The sequence below is a fragment of the Protopterus annectens genome, chromosome 13.part0 (genome assembly GCF_019279795.1).
Source record: "Protopterus annectens isolate FY-2018-M chromosome 13.part0, PAN1.0, whole genome shotgun sequence".
NCBI classification, from domain to species: Eukaryota; Metazoa; Chordata; order Ceratodontiformes; family Protopteridae; genus Protopterus; species Protopterus annectens.
In genome coordinates this window covers 1,293,801,140-1,293,807,139 of record NC_056747.1, presented here as the reverse complement: position 1 = coordinate 1,293,807,139, position 6,000 = coordinate 1,293,801,140, and the positions used below count along the sequence as shown (strand labels likewise).

General features: G+C 41.8%; 1 protein-coding gene across 1 annotated transcript in view; it reads left to right on the top strand.

The window, feature by feature from the left end:
• SKAP1 (src kinase associated phosphoprotein 1) overlaps positions 1 to 6,000 on the top strand; it is a 2,077,187-nt gene that overhangs the window by 1,455,755 nt on the left and 615,432 nt on the right. The gene's annotated exons all lie outside the window — the stretch shown is intronic.

The window sequence follows — 6,000 nt, the reverse complement described above, 5'->3', positions numbered from 1 at the left end:
CCCCTTTTCCAAAAAAACCAAAAACGTTAAATTCCTTTTGTTCCCTGCCTTATACAAGAGGAAAAAAACACAGTAACAGAGACAGTCAGAAAGGGAAACTCAAAACCATGTTATTCTGTTCCCTGCCTTTTACAAGAGAAAAAAATACAGTAAAGAGACAGTCAGAAAGGGAAACTCACAACCATATTATTTTGTTCCCTGCCTTATACAAGAGGAAAAAACACAATAAAGGAGACAGTCAGAAAGGGAAACTCAACCATGTTATTCTGTTCCCTGCCTTATACAAGAGGAAAAAACACAATAAAGGAGACAGTCAGAAAGGGAAACTCACAACCACGTTATTCTGTTCCCTGCCTTATACAAGAGGAAAAAACACAATAAAGGAGACAGTCAGAAAGGGAAACTCACAACCACGTTATTCTGTTCCCTGCCTTATACAAGAGGAAAAAAACACAGTAACAGAGACAGTCAGAAAGGGAAACTCAAAACCATGTTATTCTGTTCCCTGCCTTTTACAAGAGAAAAAAAATACAGTAAAGAGACAGTCAGAAAGGGAAACTCACAACCATATTATTTTGTTCCGTGCCTTATACAAGAGGAAAAAACACAATAAAGGAGACAGTCAGAAAGGGAAACTCAACCATGTTATTCTATTCCCTGCCTTATACAGGAGGAAAAAACACAATAAAGGAGACAGTCAGAAAGGGAAACTCACAACCATATTAGTGTTCCCCGCCTTATACAAGAGGAAAAAACACAATAAAGGAGACAGTCAGAAAGGAAACTCACAGCCATGTTATTCTGTTCCCTGCCTTATCAAGAGGAAAAAACACAATAAAGGAAACAGTCAGAAAAGAAAACTCACAACCATGTTATTCTGTTCCCTGCCTTATACAAGAGGAAAAAAAACACAATAAAGGAGACAGCCAGAAAGGGAAACTCACAACCAAGTTAATCTGTTCCCTGCCTTATACAAGAGATAAAAACACAACAAAAAAGACAGTCAGAAAGGGAAACTCACAGCCATGTTATTCTGTTCCCTGCCTTATACAAGAGGAAAAAAACACAATAAAGGAGACAGTCAGAAAGGGAAACTCACTACCATGTTACCCTGTTCCCTGCCTTATATAAGAGGAAGAAACACATTAAAGGAGACAGTCAGAAAGGGAAACTCACAACCATGTTATTCTGTTCCCTGCCTTATACAAGAGCTAAAATTACAATAAAGGAGGCAGCCAGAAAGGGAAATTCACAACCATGTTATTCTGTTCCCTGCCTTATACAAGAGGAAAAAACACAATGAAGGAGACAGTCAGAAAGGGAAACTCACAGCCATGTTATTCTGTTTCCCTGCCTTCTACAAGAGGAAAAAAACACAGTAACAGAGACAGTCAGAAAGGGAAACTCAAAACCATGTTATTCTGTTCCCTGCTTTTTACAAGAGGAAAATAATACAGTAAAGAGACAGTAAGAAAGGGAAACTCACAACCATCTTATTCTGTTCCCTGCCTTATACAAGAGGAAAAAAAAACACAGTAAAGGAGACAATCAGAAAGGGAAACTCACAACCATTTTATTCTGTTCCCTGCCTTATACAAGAGGAAAAATTATAATAAAGGACACAGTCAGGAAGGAAACTCACAAACATGTTATTCTGTTCCCTGCCTTATAAAAGAGGAAAAAAACACAGTAAAGGAGACAGTCAGATAGGGGAACTCAACCATGTTATTCTGTTCCCTGCCTTATACAAGAAGAAAAAAATTCAATAAAGGAGACAGAAAGGGAAACTCACAACCATGTTATTCTGTTCCCTGCCTTATACAAGAGCAAAAAACACAATAAAGGAGACAGTCAGAATGGGAAACTCATAACCACTTTATTCTGTTCCCTGCCTTATAAAAGAGGAAAAAACACAGTAAAGGAGACAGTCAGAAAGGGAAACTCACAACCATGTTATTCTGTTCCCTGCCTTATACAAGAGGAAAAAACACAATAAAGGAGACAGTCAGAAAGGGAAACTCACAACCACATTATTCTGTTCCCTGCCTTATACAAGAGGAAAAAACACAGTAAAGGAGACAGTCAGATAGGGGAACTCACAACCACGTTATTCTGTTCCCTGCCTTATACAAGAGGAAAAAAACACAATAAAGGTGACAGTCAGAATGGGAAACTCACAACCACTTTATTCTGTTCCCTGCCTTATAAAAGAGGAAAAAACACAGTAAAGGAGACAGTCAGAAAGGGAAACTCAAAACCATGTTATTCTGTTCCCTGCCTTATACAACAGGAAAAAACACAATAAAGGAGACAGTCAAAAAGGGAAACTCACAACCATGTTATTCTGTTCCCTGCCTTATACAACAGGAAAAAACACAATAAAGGAGGCAGTCAAAAAGGGAAACTCACAACCATGTTATTCTGTTCCCTGCCTTATACAACAGGAAAAAACACAATAAAGTAGGCAGACAGTCAAAAAGGGAAACTCACAACCATGTTATTCTGTTTCCTGCCTTATATAAGAGGAAAAAACACAATAAAGGAGACAGTCAGAAAGGGAAACTCATACCATGTTATTCTGTTCCCAGCCTTATACAAGAGGAAAAAAACACACTAAAGGAGACAGAACTGGAAACTCACAACCATGTTTTTCTGTTCCCTGCCTTATACAAGAGCAAAAAGCACAATAAAGGAGACAGTCAGAAAGGGAAACTCAGAAACATGTTACCCCATTCCCTGCCTTATACAAGAGGGAAAAAAAAAAAAAAAAAAAAAAAAAAAAAAAAAATTTCATCTGCTTTTACTGTACTTGTGTTTTTACCTACTTCTTTTTACTTTTGCATCATCTTAAAATACTCAATTGTATTTATTACTGCTTGGTGTAACTCATTCTAAGCCTTTTGTTTTAAACACTTGGGCTTCGGACCAGTTAGTTGTTTTGCACTGAGAGGGTTTGTGGTCTGCACTGTTGTGGCAGAACAGGTAGCTTACATCCTTCTAGGTTGAGAACTGCTGATTGAGGGCTCAGTGTCTGTTATTCTAAGAGTGTATTAATTCTGGTTTAAGCACTTGGGCTTTCAAGCCAGTTATTTTACATTAAGAGGGTTCGTGGTCTGCACTCTTGTGGGAGGAGAGGCTGGACTCTGCCCTTCTGAGCTGGGAATTTCTGGTTAAAGGCTTATAGTGCATGCATATCTGAACTGTTTCTTACTGAAGTTGGTGTGCCTTGTTTGCTGTGGCATAGACTGGATTCGGGCCTGCTGGATCTAGCTTTGTTTGTGTAACTTGAGCCCTAATCCAGACATTCTCTAAAGTATTCAATGGTATTTATTACTGCTTGGTTGTAACTTGATTAAAGTGTAGCTATCATTCAAGTCTTTTGGATTAAGCACTTGGGCTTCAGACCAGTTGTTTTACATTACATGGGCGGCACAGTGGTGCAGTGGTTAACATTGTCGCCTCACAGCAAGAGGTTCTCCGGTTCGATTCTCGGCTGGGGTGCCTTCTGTGTGGAGTTTGCATGTTCTCCCTGTGTTCGCGTGGGTTTCCTCCGGGTACTCCGGTTTCCTCCCACATTCCAAAGACATGCATCTGGAGCATTTCTCCCCGGGCCTCCGCTGAAAACAGGCTCTGTGGAACCTAGTCGGACATTCCCGGTCAACAAATGTTAAATAAATAAATAAATAAATAAATAAATAAATTAGGAAGGTTTGTGGCAAGCACTGTGGTGGCAGGACAGGTAGCTTTCATCCTTCTAAGTTGGGAACTGCTGATTGAGAGCCCAGTGTCCAAGTGTATTAGTTCTGGTTTAGGCACTCGGGCTTCAGGCCAGTTATTTTACATTAAGAAGGTTCGTGGTCTGCACTCTTGTGGGAGAAGAGGCTGGACTCTGCCCTACTGAGCTGGGAATTTCTGGTTAAAGGTTTATAGTGCCTGAATATTTGAACTGTATCTTACTGAAATTGGTTCACCTTGTTTGCTCTAGCATAGACTAGATCCAGGCCTGCTGAATCTAGCTTTGTTTATATGCTTTTGTTTGTTTGCTTGTTATTTCCCTGGAAGCTAATTCCACCTAATACGCAACTTCTCAGCGCTTCTGTGGATCACTAGTGATATCTGCATTGCTTACTGTACTCATTTCCTTGTTTCACTTGAAAGAAAGTTACTGTTTGTCGTTTTTGCATTTAGCTACTTGTAACACATTGCACTCAAGTTACCTGGCATTTGCTCACTAAAGCAATTATATAAGTCAGCACTAAAAATTAAAAGCACTACACCCTCACTCCCCACTGGCCCTTGTTTTCAATTAAGGATTTCCCAATATTATTCTAGCATGTCCAAAGGTCAGTTGTCAATCTCCTCTCCAGTCCAGCTGGTGAATCTGGGAATCTTGAGGCAATGTTATAACTGCCTCATGTACACAGACAACCCTCTCCTCCTCCCACATAACACAAATACTTGCGAGAGATGCAGCTATTTAGCCAAACTGGAGGCTGAGCTCTCTCAACCCAGGACTGGCAAGACCAGACAGGAGGAGAAGGCAACAACACACACCACAAAACCAGCCTCACATAATGCTACCACTCCACTGAATCAAACACATAAACACACAAAGACATACTCGGAGGCTCTGAGTAAAAATTTACCTAAACAGCAGAGGCCTCCAAAGCAGACACCCAAACAACTGCTACCTCAAGACACCCCACAAGCAACACATAAACCACAAAAGCAGTGTGCAAAGCAGTCACAGCCCTTAAGGCCAAATACAACACCAAACATACTTGTCAAAGGTGACTCCATAGTCAGACACACTGACGTCCCACTCACCAGGCTGAACAAGGAGAGGGTCACAGTAAGCTGCCTATCGGGCGCTAGAATCCGCCATATAACACAAGCACTCAGGTCACTCCACGGCAAGTACAAATATGACACAGTCATTGTCCATGCTGGTGTGAACGACCTGAGACGTACCTCCCTGGACTACATGAAAAGAGACATAGAGGAGCTCTCTGATTATGTAGCCCAGGCAGTTATGACCCTAACCCTGAGCAGTATCATTCCTTCACCAAGAATGATGCCACAATATAGAGACAAGATGATCAGCTTTAACAATTGGCTTAATGTCTGGTGTCATTCAAAGGGATCCAGTGTCTGTCTGCCTGGGATGACATGCTTGACAAGCCACGCTGCTTCAGAGGGCGGCTTGCACCTGTCACCCTGGGATTCCGGATATTGGCTAAGGCTCTTGCCACCCCCAAAGTGCCTTTTTTAGGCAAGGCTCAAATTCTAAACCTACCACCCTAGAAAACAAAAATGGGAAGAAACTGAGGGTAATGCTGCTCAATGCCAGAAGTCTAAATCTCAAAATGCATGCACTCGAGGCCCTTCTCAGTATGGAGAACATCGATGTCTGTGCTGTAACTGAAACCTGGTTCAAGGCTCCTGAGAGCACCCCGGCACTATTAGGTTTTACCTCATATCATGGGTTCCAGCCCCAAAACCCGGACCACACCACAAAAGGAGGGGGTGTATCCATATTCATAAAGGATGCCCACACCTCCAGGTTGGTGGCAACGCACGAAGCTTCGGAAACCATCCAGGTGCAACTAACCATAGGCAAAACTGCTCTACAAATTGTAGCATGCTACAGGCCACCCTCTCAAACTCAGGAACCCCACACAGCCTTCCTGAAGACACTGGAGGGTATAAATGTATCTCCAAACACCATAATATTGGGTGACTTCAACTACCCGAATATAGACTGGGAACATTACTCAAGCCCTAACTTTCTAGCCCAACGGTTCCTGGAGTTCATGAATTCAAATGCCATGGAACAGCTAGTCACTGTTCCCACGAGAGGAGAAAATATACTAGATCTCATTGTCACAAACATGGGGACAAAATGCTCCACACGGAAGTATATCCCTCATTGGTGAGATCTGATCATAAACTAACCTCACTGGAAATCCACACCCCGCCCCCACCCCAAACAAAAAGACC